Genomic DNA, 25,659 nt, shown 5'->3' with positions numbered 1-25,659 from the left:
AGAGACCAGTCACTTGCTCTTTATTATATAGGGGAGATGTGTGCGTGTGTGTTCGTGGGAGATGTTTGTGTGCGTATATGTATGCTTAGAATTGGATCAATTTCAGACACTTGGCAGCCATTATGGCTGTTCATGCATAATATTAATATTGAAAATCATAATAATACTCTACTTCTGGTTGACCTAACCTTTCAGAATTGATGTAAAAATAAATCCTCTGATGATGTATTAGAGGAGAAGTACTCTGGAGACCTTGAAATGTATCCGCAAACATTTAAAGAAATCTGCCGTGTCTATTGTCATGAGATCTCTTTCACCAGTAAACTGCATCCTCTTTCAAGCCATGAGCGACATGTAAATTTCAACCTCGATAATTGGTATATGACGCTTTCTTTTATCATGTCCGGAATGACAAAGGTAATTAAGTTCCTATGATAGATGTTATAATTCACACGTATTTAGAATTCTTAATCCGGGATGGGTGGGGTGGATGTTGGTAGTTCTTCTAGAACCTCCCACTCTCAGTGAAAAATATCTCTGTGAATATTCTTACATACAACCTCATATACAATTCATCATAAATACACTAACCCTGACAGAGGGTGGTTGAATGTCGCGCCCACATTAAACCTGCTGAACAGATAAATAAATATGCGTATTTGTGAGATTGAGTGCGTGCCCGCGTATGTGGACAGATTGCTATCCTCGTAAACATAGGTACTCCATGTTTATCTAAGAACTTTCCTAACATGTGATTTATGTATAAAATAGATATTATAGTATATAATGCAACGCTTATCATAAATATGAATTGGAAGTCAGATTTGTTAAAATTTAGATACAACTGACTTTTTCTTGCTACCAAATGCTTGTTGGGCTAATTAGATTACTTCCCTCTACTCAATATGTTATATGATATACAGCTTACGTATCTGCAGCAAACAGAATCGACGCAAGTCACGCATGTGGTTAAAATGGGCCATTTCTTTTTTTCTTTTCGTCCGACATCCGACTGGGCTAGTCCAAACTGTAATGTGATACAGCGTAAAAAATGCAAGTGCGAATGCAACATTTGACATTTGGAAAAATACAGAAATTGATTTAATTGTAATGGCAAAATTTGCCCCACAGCAGAGGGTTGTCGTTTCCTGCCTAGGCCACTGCGAAAGGGGATGATGGCAACTAGGCAGTCAAGATAGCAGAGTCGAGGGACAGTTCTTTCCGACGTAAAACCGCATAATTGCATCGCGGTTCAATGGTGCTCACAAATTGCCCCATGCAGAGATAAAAGAATGTGGTTACCTTCGTCCGAAGCTTTTTGTTCTTTTTCCCATTGCACGCCGGTCATTTGCATCGGTATTCAATAGATCATGATGCCACGAACAATGGCAGCAACAAACTTTTTTGGTTAGCCCCACCTGCATTTCCGTACGCGCGTTGGAGGGCTTAGCGTATGCGTGAGCGTGCGTACTTCCCGTTATCAAAGGATGGCAATACGCAGCAGGATCTAACGAGACTTTTAAGGTAACGAAAGGAAAATAAAATCAACTTAACGGCTGATGAAAACAGCGTTTCATTGAGACCATCTGCGGGAGCACATTCCACAAAGACCCGGTTATGAAAGCGAATCGCCTCAAGATCCTATTTTGGAAAACAAATTTCGTGAAGATTCTGCAAAACAAAGCAGATTAAGATGGGATTCTGCTTTGGAAGCCAATCGAGGAGAGTATCCCTTTCCGGAAGCAAATCACGAGAAAATATTACCTTAAAAGCAATTCGAGAAAAGTATCCTTTTGAAGGAAGCTGAGAGCGAACCTTAGTTTGTAAGAAAATTGAGAAATGATCCTACATTTAAAGTAAATTGAGAGAACATTCTGCTTTGAACCAAATCATGAGAGGATCATACTTTGGAAGCAAATCTGAGATGATCCACCTTTGTAAGAAAATCATGTAAGAGCCCTACTAAAAATAGAAATGCCTGAGGTTCCTATTTTGAAAGCAAATCACGAGAGGATTCTACTTTCAATGCAACAGAGAGAAGATCCTACTCTGGAAGTAATTCATGAGAGTATCCTACTTTGGAAGTAATTAATCTGACCATCGTTATTTGGAAGCAAAACGAGAGTAGATACTCCTTTAGAAGGAAATTGTGAGAGAATCCTACTGTGGAAGCAAATCACATAAGATTAATCATTTGGAAGCAAATTGCAGAGTATTTTACTTTGGAGGCAAATCGAGAGATCCTATGTTTGAAGCAAATTGAGAAAGAATCCTAGTTTGGAAGCAAATTGTTAGTGGATCCTATTTGGGAAGAAAATGGTGAAAGGATTATATATTGGATGCAAATCATGTGAGGATTCTTCTTTAGAAACATAACATAAAAGGGCACTACAATGGAAAAAAAAATTATGGGGCCTACTATAGAAGCAGATCGTGTGAGGGAGGATTCCACTTTGGAGGCAATAGATGGAAAAAGCTGTCAATGCGTGAGGGTCATGCTTCAGAAACAAATTTGGAAAGGATCTTGCTTTGGTAGTTAATCACTTGAGGGTCTTGTTTTATGAATCCAATCAATAGAGTTCTCTGCTTTGGAAGCAAATTGGATCAGAATCCTTCTTTGGATGAGAATCATGTAAGGATCCTGGGTTGGAATCGAGTGAGAATCATATTTTAGGTGCTAAACTCGAGATAATCCTGCTAAGGAAGTGATCTGCATCGATCATCCTGTATTGAAAGCTAATCTTCAAAGAATATTTCTTTGGAAGTGAACCGAGGATCCTGCTTGGGGGAAAAACGCACGAGGATCCCTCTTTGGAAGCAATAGCAGAGACACCATCCACATAACATCAACTTCAGGACCATGGAAGAAAGATCTTCATGTCCAGTCCCAAATGCTGAATATCCAAGGGCTCGGTAACAATTCTGAGGGAATTCTGATCTGAGAGGATGCTGGATGTCAGCTGCCTTTTAGTCCAAATCAATACAACTTTCTATCAGTTATGTTACGGTGCAAGGGGAGTCAATTGGGACAGGGCTTATGAATTAGCACCATATGACATACACATATGCATTTACATGTATAATGATAAGTGAAGTTACAGGTTTATATAATAAAAAATAAAAAAAGATAAGCAACCCATAAATATAATTTATTATTATTAGATATTTTTACACACACACATACATACATACATACATACATACATACATATATATATATACATATATATATATATATATATATGTGTGTGTGTGTGTGTGTGTGTGTGTGTGTGCGCGTGCGTGTGTGTGTGCTATGGAAACAATAATGATGAGAATAACACTAAAAGACAGAAAAAGAGCAAATTAATGTAGAGGATATTCTAACAACGTGTAAGAAAAAGAAATGGACATGGGCAGAACATATAATGACAACGACAGATAATAGATGGACATCAAGAATGACTGAATGGGTCCCTAGAGATTGCAAACGAAGCACGGGAAGGAAGAAAAGACGATGGATCGATGAGCTAAGAACATTTGCTGAAATGGACTGGCATAGAAAGATAATAAACAGACGAGAGTGGAACAACATGCCCGATGCCTTGTTCTGCAGTGGCCTAGCAACGGCTGATGATGATGATGATGATGATATATATACATATGTGATAAATTTTTGCACATTTAAACGTGTTTTTTTCATATTTCAAATAAGCCTTATATATTAATACATTAAAGTCTGGATTCTCTTAACGACCTCGGGATCAGAGCCCCAGGCGGAATCACCCAAAGACTATAATATCAGACCGGTGGTATGGTCACTGGCATACAGATATCCTGGACCAGGGTTCAAATCCCGGCCGGTCTGATATTATAGTCTTTGGGTGATTCCGCCTGGGGCTCTGATCCCGAGGTCGTTAAGAGAATCCAGACTTTAATGTATTAATATATATGGCTTATTTGAAATATACACATATATATATACTGTATATATATATATATATATATATATATATATATATATATATATATATATATGTATGTGTGTGTGTATGTATGTATGTATGTATATATATATATATATATATATATACATATATATATATATATATATATATAAAAATGTGTGAATATACATTATGTATACATACATTGCTTATAGCATTATGCTTTTCCAACTAGGGTTGTAGCTTAGCAAATAATAATAATAATAACATGAGTGTGTGTGTACGTAATCGTGCGTGTTAAATTGCTCCTGTGTCCTGATACTTGGCAGAATACAGTAGCCCTATACAGCCGACGGGATAGGCCGTGAAGTTGATTTACCCTTAAGAAGGACGATTCACCCACTAAGAACACCAACAACCAAAATAGTAAGAGCATTAACAACAATAACAACCTTAATAAAGAGACCCTATAACATTGGGATCAAAATCTTATCAAGTCTTTGAAGGAAGAACTACAAGCGGAGTATTTTCAAATCCTTGAGAAGGTCGCCCTCAAGAGTCACGTTAGCCAATGGAGAGGGTTTCAACCACCCCCCCCCCCTCTATACTAAACCCACATACCTCTCAAGCGCTTTTGTTTTCTCTCTCTCTCTCTCTCTCTCTCTCTCTCTCTCTCTCTCTATTTTAAAGTTAATTTTCTCTCCCTCTTTGGTATCCTTCAGCAGGATTCAACGAAGGAAGTCATAACATCCGGACAATATTCACTTAGAGAACTTATCCCAACCTACTTATGGAGTAGAGAGAGAGGAGAGGAGATTTCGCCAGATAAGATGAGCAAGCGAAGGAGTACAGAAGATAAGTGGAGAAAATGAACAGAAAGAGAAACTGATGGTTGAAGAGATTAGGCAAAGAATTATAAATCATTATTTCAGTTATTTATATTCAAACGTAGACTGGAAAAAGAATACCTTGAAAGCGGATACACGTAATGATAGCGGTAGTAAAAGCAGCAAATCATACGAAAATATTTTGGTTAACAAAATCAATCTTGCACGAGGACGTTTCATATCAACACAAACTTACCCCTTTGCTTGATTCTGTTAACAAATGAATAAGCTGAACCATAACTTCCGTGAGAAGTATTTTCAAATTGGAGTTTGCGTGGATATGAAATTTTGAAGTAACACGCCCTATAAGAACATGCCACAAAGTATATATATAATTAAAAAGGGAGAGAGAGAGAGAGAGAGAGAGAGAGAGAGAGAGAGAGAGAGAGAGAGAGAGTGTTGGAGTGGGGGCAGATATTATTATTACTTGCTAAGCTACAACCCTAGGGGAAAATAGCCCAGTGAGGAAAGGAAAAGAGGAAAGTAAAATATTCTAAGAAAAGTAACAACATTAAAATAAATATCTCCTATATAAACTATAAAAACTTGAACAAAACACGAGGAAGAGAAATAAGATAGAATAGTGTGTTCGGGTGTACCCTCAAGAAAGAGAACTCTAACCCAAGATAGTGGAAAACCATGGTAAAGGAAATGATTTCTACGAGAGAGAGAGAGAGAGAGAGAGAGAGAGAGAGAGAGAGAGAGAGAGATTATTTTGTTGCTGGTCACCTTTCAGAACGCGAGCCTTGACCAGCCAGCATAAGGACCATCTCATTCTGAAATAATTGAGACGACGAAAGCTAGTCACGGAGTGTAATAGGAAGTTACATGTCCAATGAAATTCTGAAGGTAGACTCCTTTCTCTTGCCTTCGCAACTATAACGTTCTAGCAAACAAATGCAAGACTGTTTTATTTCATTTATATGAACGTTTGTTCATGAAAATAAACTCAACTGTAATGAGGATTCTTCCGATTAAAACCACAAGGTTTCATTAGAAGTGGATAAGATATCCTACACTTTCTCTGCCACTTGGTAACCAACTCCTGCCGGGTGGGGAATTCTTATCTACACTCTACGATATCTAAGGTTATCTTCTTATCTCAGATGCGGTCACCTTAGGATATCGCAGTTCATCTTATCTCTGGATCTCTTATTTGTAAAAGTGGTGTTACAGCAAATCACCACATATTTAGTGAGGTGTCAATTCTGGAAGATATACTACAGTGTGGTTTCTCATTCCAATGTGAAAACGTCAATCATTTCTTCCTTTTGATTAACAACAATCAAAGGAACTTAATCCCTACGCAAGGTTCATCTTGGTTTAGCTGGAATCCATCTCTCTCTCTCTCTCTCTCTCTCTCTCTCTCTCTCTGTCCTAGCTAGCAAGGCTAGGATACAGTATTCGATTCGCGGGCCGGACGAGAGGAAACTGATGGATGCGTTCCTGTTCACTTAAGCAGTAAATTAGGCACCTATAGTTGTTCGTCGACAATTGGGGGTGGCAGCATAGGTGGCGAGATAAAGAGAGAACAAGAACAACACCGACGTGTCTGTCTCTGTCATAACACCGTACCGGCTTACCATCAAAACAGAAGGGCCTCGAGGACATAATCTACATCTTACGCGGGTGAAGCCGTCCAAAATATATTCAAAAGATTCGTCCTCTGTTTACATTTTTATATGTAGGTATAGGCCTACAAATAGAAAAAATAAAAGGAGAAATGTTATAATAAATCAAAATTACAAATAATGCAAGATGTAAGGGCAATGGGGAAAAGTGATAAAATGAGATAGCCATGTAATGTGAACTCAGAATCAGATTTGAGGTTTAAGTGTTTACAAGCGTTCCCCCTCACCACCTATTATCCCCCTAAGGAAAACATCATCTGAAAGAAATGATCACAACGATGTCAATTCTTGCAATATCGGAAATTCCGAGTATGGTCCGTTTATCTTGGACTTCTCCTATCAGCGTAACCGATAAATATTTCATTAAGACCAGGAACTGGTGTAATGCTACTCTTAAATTATCTACGTCATTGCCCTTGTTTTCGGACAGATAATGCTGTTTGTAGATGTAGTTATTGTCTATTTTGTTGTTTTATTTATGCATATTTGTTACTTTTTAAGCAATTTATGAACTAATGAATATGACAATAGTGCTAAATATATATATATATATATATATATATATATATATATATATATATATATATAGTATATATATATATGTATATATACATATATATTATATATATATATATATATATATATATATATATATATACTGTATATCATTAATTGCTAACCTACAACCCTAAATGGAAAAGCAGGATGCTATAAACCCAGGGGATCCAACAAAGAAAATAGCCCAGTGAGGAAAGGAAAAATAAAATATATTAAAAACAATAACAACATTAAAATATATATCTTCTATATAAACTATAAAAACTTTAACAAAACAAGAGGAAGAGAAATAAGATAGAATAGTGAGCCCCAGGGTACCCTCAAGCAAGAGAACTCTAACCAAAGACAGTAGAAGACCTTGGTACAGAGGCTATGACACTCCCCAAGCCCAAAGAACAATGCAGTAAACAGCCAGATCTGTATATTTTCCACTGAGTTTTAATTAGACAGCAATTAGACTTTCACATCTTTGTAAACCTTTATTTGGGACATATTCCTCAAGTCGACAAATGACCTATACTAATTTTTCCTAATGAGGAGCATTTGCACTGACTAGCATAGATATATAAATCGATACAGAGATGGATACAAATACATATATAATTACCTATATATGTACAGTATATCTATACAGTTTATGACCATCTAAAGCTTAGTGCATCTAAACTCGACATATGCACATATACAATTTAGGTGACCCTAACTTCTTGTCTTAGTTTGTAGCATAAGATATGAATATATATATATATACATTTATACAGTATATATATATATATATATATATATATATATATATATATATATATATTATCATTATTACTTACTAAGCTACAACCCTAGTTGGAAAAGCAGGATACTATAACTCCAAGGGCTCCAACATGAAAAATAGCCCAGAGAGGAAAGGAAATAAGGGAAAACTAGGAGAGAAGTTTAAGTACAATAATGACATGAAAATAAATCTTTCATATAAAAACTAAAAAAAAACTTGGAAATAAAAAGGGGACAAAAACTTGATAGAATAGTGTGCCCGAGTGTACCTTCAAGCAAGAACTCTCCAACCCAAGACACTGGAAGACCACGGTACAGAGGCTATGGCGTTACCCAAGATTAGAGAACAATGGTTTGATTTCGGAGTGTTTTTCTCCTGGAAGAGCTGCTTACCATAGCTAAAGAGTCTCTTCTACCCATACCAGTAGAAAATTAGCCACTGAACAATTACATGGCAGTAGTTAAGCTCTTAAGAGAAGAATATACAGTATGTATAAATATATATATATATATATATATATATATATATATATATATGTATGTATGTATGTATGTATGTATGTATGTGTCCGTCCCCAGAACAGAAGACTGATTTTAAAAGAATGATAAGCATGGGATGGAGAGCTTTTGGTAAACAAAACGAAATTATGAAATGTGAAATGCCACTTTCTCTAAAAAAAAAAAAAGTATTTAATCAGATGGTCCTGGGAGTATTAACTATGCATCAGAAACTTGGAGCTTTACTAAAGCCTTAAAACATAAGCTAGTTACAATTCAAAGAGCTATATAAAGAATAATGATTGGAATAGCTCTAAGAGAAAGAAAAGGAGCAACATGGATACGAGAGTAAACTAAAGTAGAGGCTAGTCTAACACGTAAGAAAAAGAAATGGACATGGGCAGGACATAATAAGAATGATATACAATTGATGGACATTAAGAACAACAGAATGGGTCCCTAGAGATTTCAAAAGAAGCAAGGGAAGACGGTAGACTGACTAGGTAGGAAAACTTGCTGGTATACACTAGAGTCTACTGTAGACTCTCACAGAAAGACCAAAAACAGACGGGAGTAGGGCATTTAGGAGGCCTTTGTCCTGCAATGAACAAGTTATAACTGATGATGATAATGGTGTGTGTATATATATATATATATATATATATATATATATATATATATATACATATATATATATATATATATATATATACATATACATATATATATATATATATATATATATATATATATATGCAAGAAAGTAATGAATGGTACAGAGTTTAAGGGGAGTTCAACAAGGTGATGACGAGCCTAAAGAGACTTACGTTCACGGAAACTACATTGAAACAGGGGGATTCAGAGATTAAAGGGTGAATCCAGCTAACAGATTGAAGTTGAATGAAACATATAAAACTATATGAAGTATCTAAGACTCTTTTTACAATCACTTTTCACTATCAGCATCACTTTCAGAACGAGAAAATGGAAGGCACCAAAGATGAATAGCAATCTCGATCTCATTCGAGAAACTAACAAACAAGTCAAACTCAGAATGATAAAAGTCGCGAGTCAATTCGTGTTAAAATCTAATTAAGCAAAAACAAATTTAAATGAAAAACTATACTTGTCTGCAAAAACACAAATGGCAGAGGGGAAAAAAGTCAAAATTTCATAATTACAACAAAATAAGTCGTTAATTTAAGTAAAAAGGATGGCCAAAATTGAATAGGTCAGTATTCTTGCAAAATAAAATTGTATGGTATTGAGAGGAAAATTTAACAGCTAGATTACAATATACATATATATATATATATATATATATATATATATATATATATATATATATAAAGATTGTTGCCCTACCAACTATTCAAAAGATTACTGTGGCTAATTATGATTTTTTCTCGATAATATTCAAAAACAAGAAAATATTACAGTATATAGGTATAAAATTTAATAAACATACAATAAAAGAAAATCATTATATATATATATATATATATATATATATATATATATATATATATATTTATATATATATATATATATATATATATATATATATATATATATATATATATATATATATACTGTATAATAAATATTTGTCGTGTAAGCTATATGTAATTAAGAACATAAACCTAATCATTTCTATGAATGTGGGTTTATTTTTCTCTTATACTGTACGTATGTGTTTTTTTTGGAGAGAGAGAGAGAGAGAGAGAGAGAGAGAGAGAGAGAGAGAGAGAGAGAGAGAGAGAGAGAGATCATCCAATGGAAACCAGGAGAACCAAGACCATCATCATCATCAGCAGGGCCATTATCATCCCCGAATGATCCCCCTCTATCATCCAGTGGACCATCATGGCGGCGCCGGAAGTGACGAAAGGGGGCGGGGTCTGCTTGTCACATCCGCCGTAACTGGGGGATCTCATTTTCTCATTTGCTTTAATGATGGCCATTTCTCAAACAAACTTCCATCTACCGTTTAAGGGAATTTTCTAACGTCGTAAGATAGATATTACGTATGAAGGCGACCGCAAGTTATGGCTGAATCGAGAAGAGGGACAATATATTTCCACCTGTAATGTGCGGTCTCGCTAGGAAAAGGGATATCCTTTGTTGGGGATTATTATTAGTTCCGGATTTGGAAGTGATTACCCCTTGGCGAGCCAGTGAAACTAACCTACATAAAGAGAGAGAGAGAGAGGAGAGAGGAGAGAGAGAGAGAGAGAGAGAGAGAGAGAGAGAGAGGAGAGAGAGAGAGGGGGGGGGGCATAATAACGAGATTCATTTAGATGAAACTGAAAAACGGCGGTAATTATAAAAATCAATAATCATGGATAGAATACTATAATAAATTGTTATTTATAGCAAAAACCTACATCCGTTTTAAAAAACAGAATTGCTCATGGTACTATTTATATAAATATATAAAAATATATACATATATATTTATATATATATATATATAGATAGATAGATAGATACATACATACATACATACATATATATACACATACATATATATATATATATATATATATATATATATATATATATATATTGCTTGTTAAGAAAAATGTCATGTGGTTTATATATAAAATGTTCTTACGTGTTTATCGGATAAAACTGGGAGTTCAAAAGAAAATATTAAAAACTTTTCCCAATATAATAGAGCTACATCTCTCTCTCTCTCTCTCTCTCTCTCTCTCTCTCTCTCTCTCTCTCTCTCCTCTCTCTATATATATATATATATATATATATATATATATATATATATATTTATATATATATATATATATATATATATATATTATATATATACTGTATATATAGATATATATATATAGATATATATGTATGTATATATATACACATATATGTGTATATACATATATATAGTATGTATATATACATATGTATATATATATATATATATATATATATATATATAGCCAGACATGTAATTCATTACATAGGGAAGGTTTTTCGTCATTTTCTCTTATTGAACATTCAGTTCTTTCGATAAACCCGTAAGAAGATATTACATATAAGACCCCAAACATAATTTTCCAAACAAAAACAACTAAAGAGTAGAACTTATCAATTTTCCCACTTGGTTATTTACACGATACTCTGCACTTCAAACTGTTTTCGAGTTTACAAAAATCTGTCAGTCGCGTTCAGTTTGTTGTTGACACTTCAGAAGGGGATAAACATTTGTCTCCAGTTAGGAAAACACGGCTAAAGTAAACACTGTCCACTTGAGATGCATCAAACCGTAACTGATAAAGGAAGAAAAAACGGTTGGCGAGTTTTATGGAATGTAATAAAACCCACGTGAAGAGGGAAAAGATAAATATATCTCTCATTGTTCAAAAAAGCATGTGCTTTTGGTTTTTGGGCTGAGAGAGAGAGAGAGAGAGAGAGAGAGAGAGAGAGAGAGAGTGGAGAGAGAGAGAGAGAGAGAGAGCTACGAAACTACCATTACAAAACAATGTAACGTTAGAGATGAAATGCCGTTATATGACTACAAAATAATTATTGGCTTTCATTTGTTTTGGTGTACTGCGACGAAACTAATAAAATATTTTATATTCGCAGACTCCAACCAATACATGAATGACAGAAGAGGAGGCAGCAGAGAATATCACCGTCTAAGGGGAAAATGAGGACTACAGTATTGTTTTTAAAACACAATTAGCGAAATGTTTCAAGAAAGGATAAAAGACAGGAAGTAGAAGAGTCCCTTTGATGGTGGAAATTATAAATAACTTAATGCTGTACCTGTACCGTCAAAGATTGCGGTAATATTAAAAGTAATTTGGCAGGTACAATAAATTAATTATAATCACAATTATAATGTTATAAGTAATCAAGTACATTTTGGGCTGTTTTTTTCAAAGTTCCAGGTTTTGTGAAACTTGCATGTGGATTCTACTTCACGCATATTGTTTTTTTACAGAAATGAAATATATGAATGAACGCAAAATGCATGCTATATTTTCGTTTTTTTTTTTTTTTTTTTTTTACACATACAATTATAAATCTAGTGTCAATATCAAACAAAGGCGTTTTGTACAGACTATTGATATCTACAAAATAAAGTTAGAAAATTCATGCATATTTAGGAGACCAATGACTGGGACAATGCGATGAAAAGTACATTGATCTTGGAGTGTATCTCAAAATAAATAAAAATTTGTAGTTTTTGTAATGATACACTTTTTCAATTGATTATCTTTTATCCTTCCACAGCTTTGGCTCTTGTAGGAGGAATGCATTATTGATATACAGTTATGATGAAACACCGCAGAAGACAATAATTCTTACAAATTATTTAAGCCATCCTTACTAAGAGTACCACTTGATTTTCATTTGCATTGCTCTCATTTTTTGGCGGTCAAAATCATAACTATATACGAGACTCTTCTCTCGATCATGTCAGAGATTCAAAAATGTGTGACTCATACATCAGTCAAATAGGATAAGGCTTTAGAATTAAAAAGGTCATCTGAAGTACTTGAACAGGATAGTCAAGTTAAATATTAATAGTCATATTTTTTTTTCTTTCAAATCTACGAATCATATTCAAGGTTATCTCAGAATATCTTGGGATCTCTTAAAATGATGCCACCTGCCGGATATAGCAACCTGCCTTTCTTTTTGAAAAAATATAACAATGTTTCCAAATGATTCATTATAAATGACAGACAGGGTTGAGATGATCCCTTAGTAAACTCTGTTTGTGTTAGAAAATTATAAAAAACAAAAAATAGAATTTAACATTAACGATAACAAATATTCCTACTCCTCGTGATAATGTTGAAATGTTCCATCTTCCAAGACTGTGAATAAAGGTATCAAGAATATCTCAGGAATGGGAACTGGCAAAAGCAAACTGGATTTACATCTTTAATGTTTCCCTCCAATCTTCCAACTTTCTCTGCACTGATCAGCAAACATCTCAAGTCACTTCTACAGTTAGGTTTCTGAAGGATCATGCAGGTTAGTGACACCACTTGACTTCTTTTTTTTTTTTTTTTTTTTTTTTTCTCAGCATCACCTGAGCTCCCATGAGAAGGAATGATCATTAAATACAGGTTGGTTACTGGATAAGGATCTGTGTTGGCGAACGACTAGTTTGGTCCAAGAAAAAAAGAAATAAACATCAATGAAAGAAAAGTTGTCTAGATTTTACGAGAAAAAATATTATTTAAGTTTATGATATCAATTCCTTTTGGTATATTTCATATTAACAACTAATTAAATACAGATACGGACACAGATATATATATATAATATATATATATATATATATATATATATATATAATATATATATATATATATATACATATATATATATATATATATATATATATATATATTATATATCAATACCATCATCATCAGCGGTTACTAGTCCACTGCAGAACAAAGGCCTCATACATACATACACATACACACACACACACACACACACACACATATATATATATATATATATATATATATATATATAGTGTGTGTGTGTGTGTGTGTGTAAATATATATATATATATATATATATATATATATATATATATATATATATATCAGTAAATTGTCTCATGAAAATATAATGGAATACTTCTTGTACACAGCAGCGAGACAACGCGTCACCTACACAGTTTCCGAGTTCCGTTTAACACTCTTTGAGGAGAAAGGTATACAGTTATTGATGACATTTTGCTGCTAAAACAGATGCAAGAGTCGTAAGCGAATAGTAATTGGCAGTAATGTGTTGACCAATGACGTTTAGCGGCGTCGACTTTGGTTACTAATTTGCTTTGATGACCGTCAACAAATTCCAGGTGACGATATGTTAATTACATGTGGAAGGTTTATCGATCAGTTAAGCTGTTAGATTTTTTGCCTAGTCAATACTTGGGTGGATAACATAAACGAACGCCACATACTGTTGGTGCATAATTTCCATTAACCATTGATGAAGCATTTAGCAAACCTGAAGGGTTTCGTGGAAGTTACTATCAGTCATAATTAGACCACAAATCCCGAAGATGGAGGTCATTTGATAAAATGGATACCCAATTTTCCAGGATTCAGTTACACTCACCAGACCATCCAGTAGCCCCAATTACCTTGCTGGAATTACCCCCTATTTCCAATTTGATTTCTAGTTTCCTTCACACCTCAGTGAGACAAGGGTTATTAGATTAATGTATGAACAGATGAATGGCAAGATGCATTGAGACAATAATCTAGGTGGCAGAAAATGTGAATTGACATCTTTCCTGACAGAAGGTGCAAAAACAGTATAACAATTGACTGATTTATATAATTCAGGCTACGTGACTAAGCTACATTCAGCATTGAAATAGAGATGATGGAAAACCACATACCTGCATAATGAATTAAAAGCTAAAATATTGGACAGCATGATGGAAGAAAGGAAGCAGCAATGGGGGTAAGGTAGAAGTATCAAAAGTGGGTGCACCTGGAAACCGACGGGACGTCTCAAGTATAACATTAGTGCTCATTTACGGTCAAAAGGCTTATTGATGTCATCCTTGGTAGTTGGGGGAGGAAACTTTGTAATAGTGTCACTGTTAGGAAGACGTGGTGTGATGGGTATAGGGTCATGACGTAATGCCCCTGATAGGAGAGGAAAAGACGTAACCGCTTCTGATGATTGTGACAGAAAGTCAGCAACAAAACAACCTTGTTATCTCGGATAAGGGAGGAGTGACTGGCGTATGAGACAGGCGGGAGAGGGGGTGATATCATACGTCCGCTGAGTAGAATTTTACTACAACTGTGAAGGTTTACGCACAATGGAGTTATCCTTTATTTAGAGTTCATACCAAAATTATGGCAATGACTGGAGCTTTAATTTGATCTCAATAACAAATTTCCTAAGGGACATGTAGTGCATTTATAAGTAACCATAAAATGTCCCTCGCTGGTAAATTAATCTCGATTTGAACCAATCGTCACAGAATTATACAATTTCTAACTTTATGTAAAAAAATGATAACATACACAAAAACATTTTCTTAACACGAAGGACATGACTGTGCAACATAAAATATCATCATCATCACCTCCTACGCCTATTGACGCAAAGGGTCTCGGTTAGATTTCGCCAGTCGTTACTATCTTGAGCATTTAATTCAACATTTCTCCACTCATCATCTACTTCACGCTTCATAGTCCTCAATCATGTAGGCCTGGGACTTCAAACTCTTCTAGTACCTTGTGGAGTCAGTTGAAAGTTAGGTGACATAAACATAAGATATAAATTATGTAAGTACTGAAGCGTCTGAATGTATATATCTTTAATCAAAGATAAAAAAAGGAAAAACTTCACAAAGCAGAAACTCAAGCGTATTGGTACTGCATTTCTTACACAAAGTGCAGATGAACCCATAAACCATTATGTCCATTGCTTCCCCCTCCCCTTCAATCCCCACCCAGCAACCCCTCCACTCCAAGGTAGGGCTGTACTTCACTGGGTAGAATTTGGTGGTCAAGAGTACGTCCGGTCATGAAGCAGAGAGGAGGGTAGGCATTCCGATAAGATAATTGAGTTCAAGTGACTAGATGGTTATTTCTGTGGAACTTCGCGTATCCCAAACTTGACCCTAAGTGACATTTGACGGATAAAACCACCATTTAAAAAAAAAAAAACATGTTAATCAATAATTGTTAACACTTTGGTCCTCGTAAACCAACAATGATCTTTGTTTCTGTTCATTGTTGTTGTTGTTGTATGAGATAAAGTCATTACTCTTCCACTGTCAAGTACAAATTCATCATAGCAGTTGAGATCATCAGTGACGTCATTGAATAGTTATGCTATTGAAGGTCATTTCAACTCACGTGAAATCTCTCCATAGCAAAAAAACAAACGTAAATTATTCGTAAAGGACGTGAACTTTTTACTCCATTCAGTTTTTACGATATACCCAAGGCATGAATTTTAAGTGGCATTAATAGGTTTCGGGGAATTCCAAAAACATAATAGTAGACAGTCTCTCTCTCTCTCTCTCTCTCTCTCTCTCTCTCTCTCTCTCTCTCTCTCTCTCTCTCTCTCTCTCTCTCTCTCTCTCTATGAATTCAATGTCTTGAGACCGTCAAACGGTGATACTACAGGAAAACAATCTGTGCTTTTATGAAGAATTTTTGAAATGCATACAAGCTATTCAACCTTGTTTTACTAATTTAAAAAATCCAGCATATTTTAGCAGCTTTTCTATATCTGCAAAGTCCCCGTACTGTACAGAATCCTACTTTTATAACTAAGCGTACATTTTTTCATCAATTATACATTCACATACTCATCTCTTCTTCTGTCTAGCATCTGTAAACGATCTACAAGAAAGGAATTTTATCTTTTTATTAAATGAAAATTAAATCACTTGCGATGATTATTAAGTTTTGTGCAAATATGAAAGCAAGTCGAGGAACATTGTCCCTTAACCATTCTAAAATGGTGACTTATAATTAAAGTATTGATGTAAATTATGTATAATTGGACAATATTGATAAAAGATATAAAATAGGGTATCTTGTATTTACTGACTTGATAGTCTGGGCAATAAATCTCATTTGCATTCTTTGTGGATGGAAGGCTTATGTCGATGCTTATCCAAGCATTCTCAGATTTATTAGATACGTTTATTTAACTTGATTCGTTATGAATCTTTCACTCTGCCATCCACAGACACTTCTTCAATGGTTTTGTAAAGGGATTTCCATGCATTTTCATATACGCAAATAGATACACCAGAACACACACACACACACACACACACACACACACATATATATATATATATATATATCTATATTTATATTTACATATATGTACAGTACACACACACGCACACACGCACACACACACACACACACATATATATATATATATATATATATATATATATATATATATATATATATATGTGTGTGTGTATGTGTGTATATTATATATATATATATATATATATATATATATATATATACATACACATATACATATAATGATATAATGTGTGTGTGTGCGTGTGTAAATGCGTTCACCAGCTTTTCTACTTTTTGTTTGGTTCAATCTTATGCAGTACATTCGTACTCCAAAGTATAATCACTTAAAATGGTTTCAAAGGGAAGGATTCCTACGAATAAATAATAGTTCAACAAAAAAGTTCCAAGTTCTGTAAAGTACCACGCTGAATATTAAATCGGTCCACATTCCAGTGATTCGCCATAAATATTATGTGAAGGGTTTGTAAACGCTTGTGATCTCTCTCTCTCTCTCTCTCTCTCTCTCTCTCTCTTCTCTCTCTCTCTCTCTCTCTCTCACACACACACACACACACACACACATATATATATATATATATATATATATATATATATATATATATGTGTGTGTGTGTGTGTATGTGTTTGTGTGTGTTTATGTGCATGTGTATTAGCAAGGGAAAGAGAGAGAGAGAGAGAGAGAGAGAGAGAGAGAGAGAGAGAGAGAGAGAGAGGTTCTGGCATCGATATATATGAACATGTTATGAAAAAAAAAATATTCATATGGAAATTTTAGACATAAGAGTTGGACATCCAAGCATACACATTTCAACTTCCTGGTAAATATATGAAAAACAATCATAATTTACTATCTATATGATTCCATCTCATCAAATGAATAAAATGATGGTAAAAAAAGAAAATTAAATAAACTATTACTGAAAATATTTTACCTCAAAAATCAAATATACAAAAAATGTTTTTATTAAACATAAATATAACAATTGTGAACTATTAGAATTGTTTTGTTTTTATGCTACATCGAATGGGATATAGTTTAAATTCTTAAAATAAACGCAGTTGTGTTGTAAATTTCTGCTTAAACATAGAAAAAAAAAAACTAACAAATGAACGAGCATGTTATGTTGTCGTTCTTATGTTAAGACAGTTCACAGATTAATAATAATAATAATAGTTATAAAAATAATAATAATAATAATGATAATATTAACAATGATAATAATAATAATAATAATAATAATAATAATAATAAAGTACTATAAAAAAAACTCTCAAATTTTCTTAAGGCCAACGTTCTCTGTTCTTCTTTATTTTAACTTTTCTCTCTTACTCTTAATAGTTCTTCCGCGTCCATCAGTCACTTTGGTCAACTTTTATCTGTTGCTTAGTGCGACGCTCAATCTTCCTTCCCTGCATTTCCCCCAGCACTTCGGCTGTAATTTGTACAAGTTAAACATTGCATGAGTCATTGGGCAGCTGTTGCCTCTCTCTCTCTCTCTCTCTCTCTCTCTCTCTCTCTCTCTCTCTCTCTCTCTCTCTCTCTCTCTCTCTCTCTCTCCATACAATGTGGTAATTTCTTTACATAAAGAATAGCAAATGCATGGAAGAGACTTCCAGCGGATGTAGTAAACAGTAATATGACAAACGAGTTCAAAAATATGTTAGACAAGATCATAAAAAACTCTGTAAACGTTCAAACCAAATCGCTCTACCCAAGAGCAAATGGAGTCTCCCTGATTGGACTAAAAAGTTTTTCAGACATCCACAATCCTTGTAACACCTTGTAAGTCTCTCTCTCTCTCTCTCTCTCTCTCTCTCTCTCTCTCTCTCTCTCTCTCTCTCTCTCTCTCTCTCACTTTGCAAGGCGATAATCTGTCTCATTCGCATGGCTAAGTGCCCAGCACGTCATGTCAGCCATAAAATAAAATTACGATTAGTATGCAAATAGTTGTGTCTCCACCTAATTGCTATGGACGATGAGACAACATTTAGAGTTTGCATTAATTACTTTTTTGCTTTATTTGCTAGTCTGAACATTAGGATTAAAAAAAAAGAAAGAAAAAAAAACTAACAGTTTTAGTCCAAAAATGTAATGAATGATATAGTTCGGAATTATAAGTTTAGGTTATACATTATAAGTGTGGTTTTACATATTATACTGAAATTGTCTGAAGAATGTCTACTAAAACACTAATCAACTAAATCACATATAAAATATCCAGTTTATGAATGCAATGACTTATTTCATTATAAATTTCAATTAAATGCAATAAAAAGATAAAATCTAATGATTTTAGTCAATACGATATTTGATAACGTGCCTGTGCTACAATCTTGCACCCACAAATATGATAATACTGTATTTATGTATTCAACATATATTTTTAGATATGTGAGCATGACGAATCTAAATTTCGTGATAGATGTTCTCCATCTTTCATGTGTATCTTAACAGTAATCGTACCTCAAAATTAACATAACGCTGTCAGTAAGCGACGGAGGTTATCAATTATCTCATTTTAATTGAATTGCAGACCGCTAATCGTAGTTAAACCTGACCTAAAAGCAGGATATACTGTATATATATATATATATATATATATATATATATATATATATATATATATATATATATATATATATATTTCAAATAAGCCATATATATTAATACATTAAAGTCTGGATTCTCTTAACGACCTCGGGATCAGAGCCCCAGGCGGAACCGCCCAAAGACTATGATATCGGACCAGCGGGGATTTGAACCCTCGTCCAGGGCATAGATATCCTGGACGAGGGTTCAAATCCCCGCCGGTCCGATATCATAGTCTTTGGGCGGTTCCGCCTGGGGCTCTGATCCAGAGGTCGTTAAGAGAATCCAGACTTTAATGTATTAATATATATGGCTTATTTGAAATATGAAAGAAACACGTTTAAATGTGCAAAAAATTTATCATATATATATATATATATATATATATATATATATATATATATATACTGGATGAAAATCAGTACCTTATCATGCTTTATAAGAAAAAAATTTAAATCTCATACCAACCACCCGTTGAGATACTACCGCTAGAGAGTTATGGAGTCTTTTGACCGGCCAGACAGTAGTACATTGGATCCTTCTCTTTGGTTACGGTTCATTTTTCCTTTTCCCACACACACACACACACACACACACACACACACACACACACACACACACACACTGCGAATAGTCTGGCCTATTCCATACTATTTCTCCTCTGTCCTCATACACACTGAGATTACCAAACAATTCTTCTTCACCCAAGGGGTTACTGCACTGTAATTGTTCAGTGGCCACTTTCCTCTTGTTAAGGGTAGAAGAAATATAGCTATGGCCAGTAGCTCTTCTATGTGAAGGACACTCCAAAACCAAACCAATGTTCTCTAGTCTTGGGTAGTGCTATAGCCTCTGTACCATGGTCTTCCACTGTCTTTGGTTAGAGTTCTCTTGCTTGAGGGTACACTTGTTTTGTTAAAGTTTTTATAGTTTATATAGGAGATATTTATTTTAATGGGGTTACTCTTCTTGAAAATTTTATTTTTCGTCGTTTCCTTTCCTCATTGGGCTAGGGTTGTAACTTAGCAAGTAAAAATAATAATAATAATAATAATAATAATAATAATAATAATAATAATAATAATAATAATAGGATCGAATCGTAAAGCCAGACGTTATCAATAATCTTATTTTGATTGAATCACAGACTGCTAATTGTATTTAAACCTGACGTAAAACAAGGATATATATATATATATATATATATATATATATATATATATATATATATATATATATATATATATATGAATTGACATGTCTAAGGCCTCTGTCCTGCAGTGGAATAGAAACGGCTGCATTTGTTGTTTGTGGTTGTTGCCGATATATATATATATATATATATATATATATATATATATATATATATACATCCCAAGAGCCGGGTTTCCCGTGTGAGACAGGTTAACACTCTTCAAAGTAAAGTAAAGTAAACAAAATAAGGCATGGCACTATAGTCAATTCTTTTTAGTGAGGCAGATTTGCACCGACTCGCAGAGGTGCCCTTTTAGCTCGGAAAAGTTTCCTGATCGCTGAATGGTTGGACAAGATAATTCTAACCAATTAGAAAGCAGGAAACTTTTCCGCGCTAAAAGGGCACCGCTGCGAGTCAGTGCAAATGCGCCTCATTATAAAAAATTGAGTATAGTGCCGAGAAGGTCCTTCAGAATAAAAGTGCAACTGGGGGTAACCTACACCACCATCACAGTTGTGCTTTAAATCAAAATTTGGAAGAATTTGAACAGCAAGATGAAAGAAAGGGATCAAGATTAGATGTAAGAAGTCGATGTGTGTAATTGCAGAAGGGGCGTGACAAAGAACCTTTTATAATGCTTACAGTCCACCACCTGAGGTGCACTACTCTTCTTCGGATCCTGGATCTCGGGTGGAATTCTAGAGCTTGGCATAAAGAAAGGAAGAAAAGTCGCCAAAATGTTAGTATTTTGTCTTCCTGTCATTTTCAATGTTAAGTTTCTGGATTTCAGAACTGACTAATGTTTATTGAGATTAGTTTATTATTTTTCATTTATTATTCTTTTTTGTTTTGTTTTCAATTATATTAAAATGAACACAATACACTAAACTCTCAAAACAATTGAGGTATTAAACGTAGAAAATGATAAAGAAAACAGCTAGCGTTGCAGAGAAAATAAGATCTCAGTCAGGGCCATGTGCATCCTTAAATGAATAATATATCATAATATCATATACTTAGTAAAGGTATCGTAAACAACAAAATAATGTTACAATTATTTGCATCGTAGGTTTAGCAGGACCTTGAGCAAGACTTTAGAAGCAATCTTCCTGGTCCCGCCCCACAAGAAAATCATTATTGCTCTGCAGGACCCACGAGATTTGTTTGTCATGTACATTCTTTAATTATCTAAAGGATTATACGGAGTAGTCCGTGTTAATAAAGGCGAGTCATAAGTAAAATCCATGGCTGTGGCATATTGGAAGTAAACCCTTTAAATATTAACATGTCTAAAACAACAATGATATTAGAGAGGGTCAAGACTTCAAAAGTCCCGACAATATTGGCGTTATGGTACGTCACATACAGCCCAAAAGCAAGGACCAAATTATCTTCATTCTGCTTGTTTATTATATAGGGACGCCTGGTGAATGAGATTGGCCTCGGGCTGGACGATGGGATATTTAAAAGTGAAGTTTATATCACGTAGACTAGCACTGTTACACACATGGAAAAAACATGAATTATGGAGGGAAGATAACCATGAAGCATTGTAACGCATATATTTGTCTGACAAGTTCTCTGGCACTACGATCTTCGCCAGTGTATATGGTAGTAAAATACAGCTGGATTATAAACAAGCAGAAATAGGGCAATATTCATACCTGTAATGAAAAGCATTGAAAAGCATCGCTTCTCAGAAAACAGTACTTTACTGAATGATTTTAGCCACATGCAGTATGCATGGTGTTTCCATATTGAACTAATAAAAGGGTACCCCAAAGAATGTCGAAATGAATGAGAGGCCTGGTGTGGACTTATGGACTCTTCCCATCAACAGAAACGGTGTTTAATAAACCACAGTTAATGGAATATACAAATTGTGGCTTATAATTTTATCAATCTAACTCGTGAGAGTTAAAATCAACTCTTATCTTTCTTTATGGCTTAATGCTTTAAGTCAACCGTTTACTTTTTAAGTTCTTATCATAAACAGAAATTCTCAAAGGGTCTGTAATCCCGTGGCAGAGTGAATTCAATAATAAAAGGCATTTGTGGCTTATTTGAATAAATTAAACACACGAGTGTTGGTGATAACATTATCATAAAACGACCAAGTAGAGAAGGGTTAATGTCAATTTTAACTACAAATCCTGAACTCGACAGGATTATATGGAAGAGTAGGAATCAACTCTTATCTCTTTTTATGACTCATGGTTAGAAGGCAAACTGTTTACCTTTATTTCTACACGGCGCTAAAGGTTCGATTCTTAGCTAGGCAGATGTACTTATGAAAATAATTTTCCTATGGGTATACGATCCCGTGAAAGAATGAATTCGATATTAAAATGAAGTATATATTTATTTATATATATATATATATATATATATATATGTATATATATATATATATATATATATATATATATATATATATATATTATTACTATCCAAGCCACAACCCTAGTTGGAAAAGCAAGATGCTATAAGCCCAGGGGCTCCAACAGGGAAAAATAGCCCAGTGAGGAAAGGAAATAAGGAAATAAATAAATGAAGAGAACAAATTAACAATAGATCATTCTAAAATAATTAAACAACGTCAAAACAGACATGTCATATCCAAACTATTAACAACATCAAAAACAAATGTCATAAATAAACTATAAAAAGACTCATGTCGGGCTGGTCAACAAAAAAGCATTTGATCCAACTTTGAACTTTTGAAGTTCTACTGATTCAACCACCCGATTAGGAAGATCATTCCATAACTTGGTAACAGCTGGAATAAAACTTCTAGAGTACTGCGTAGTATTGAGTCTCGTGATGGAGAAGGCCTGGCTATTAGAATTAACTGCCTGCCTAGTATTACGAACAGGATAGAATTGTCCAGGGAGATCTGAATGTAAAGGATGGTCAGTTATGAAAAATCTTATGCAACATGCATAATGAACTAATTGAACGACGGTGCCAGAGATTAATATCTAGATCAGGAATAAGAAATTTAATAGACCGTAAGTTTCTGTCCAACAAATTAAGATGAGAATCAGCAGCTGAAGACCAGACAGGAGAACAATACTCAAAACAAGGTAGAATGAAAGAATTAAAACACTTCTTCAGAATAGATTGATCACCGAAAATCTTGAAAGACTTTCTCAATAAGCCTATTTTTTGTGCAATTGAAGAAGACACAGACCTTATATGTTTCTCAAAAGTAAATTTACTGTCGAGATTCACACCTAAAATTTTGAAAGAGTCATACATATTTAAAGAAACATTATCAATACTGAGATCCGGATGTTGAGGAGCCACCGTCCTTGACCTACTTACAATCATACTTTGAGTTTTGTTAGGATTCAACTTCATACCCCATAATTTGCACCATGCAATAATTCTAGCTAAATCTCTATTAAGGGATTCACCAACCCTAGATCTACATTCAGGGGATGGAATTGATGCAAAGAGAGTAGCATCATCTGCATATGCAACAAGCTTGTTTTATAGGCCAAACCACATGTCATGTGTATATAGTATGAAAAGTAATGGGCCAAGAACACTACCCTGTGGAACACCGGATATCACATTCCTATAATCACTATGGTGCCCATCAACAACAACTCTTTGAGATCTATTACTTAAAAAATCAATAATAATGCTAAGAAACGACCCACCCACTCCCAACTGTTTGAGTTTCAAAACAAGGGCCTCATGATTAACACGGTCAAAGGCAGCACTAAAATCAAGGCCAATCATACGAACTTCCCGACCACAATCAAGGGATTTCTGTACAGCATTGGAGATTGTAAGAAGGACATCACATGCTCCAAGGCCTTTACGAAAACCAAATTGCAAGCTAGGGAGTAGATGATTACCTTCAGCAAACCTATTAAGACGTTTTGCCAGAAGACGTTCAAAAACTTTAGATAATATGGGAGTTATGGAAATTGGGCGGTAATCAGTGGGACTTGAGCTACCACAAACACATTTACATAGAGGAGTAACATTACCAATTCTCCAACTACTGCTAAAAGCTCCTCTTCTTGCTAACTTGCGCAAAATAAGATAACTTTGGAGCTAAGAAATCTGCTCTCTTTATAAAAAACAAAGGAAAAATACCATTTGGGTCTACACCTCCATAAGCATCAAGGTCCATCAACAGAGCTTTAATCTCACGAGATCGAAAAGCTAAACTAGTTAGTTTAGCCTCAGGAAAACAGGAATGAGGAAGTTCAAGTTTTTCATTACTCTGTTTACTGTCAAAAACATCAGCCAAAAGGGTTGCCTTTTCCTTTGGACAGTGAGTGACTGTATATATATATATATATATATATATATATATATATATATATATATATATATATAGATAGATAGATAGATAGATAGATAGATGGATAGATAGATAGATATGTATATATAAAGATATATATATAAATATATATATATATTTATTTATATATATAAATATATATACATATATTTATTTATATATATGTATATATATTTATTTATATATATATATATATATATATATATATATATATATATATAATCGCTAAGTTACAACCCTAGTTGGGAATGCAGGATGCTAAAAGCCCAGGGGCCCCACATAATATCTTAAGCGATATATATATATATATATATATATATATATATATATATATATATATATATATATATATATATATGCGTGTATATATCCTATTTCAGGAATTATATATATTCATTTAATGTAAAATATGAATTTATATAATACATATAAACACACATATATATATATA

This window comes from Palaemon carinicauda, chromosome 23, assembly GCF_036898095.1.
Source record: "Palaemon carinicauda isolate YSFRI2023 chromosome 23, ASM3689809v2, whole genome shotgun sequence".
In the NCBI taxonomy this organism is placed as follows: Eukaryota; Metazoa; Arthropoda; class Malacostraca; order Decapoda; family Palaemonidae; genus Palaemon; species Palaemon carinicauda.
Note: the sequence above shows the minus strand (reverse complement) of the source record.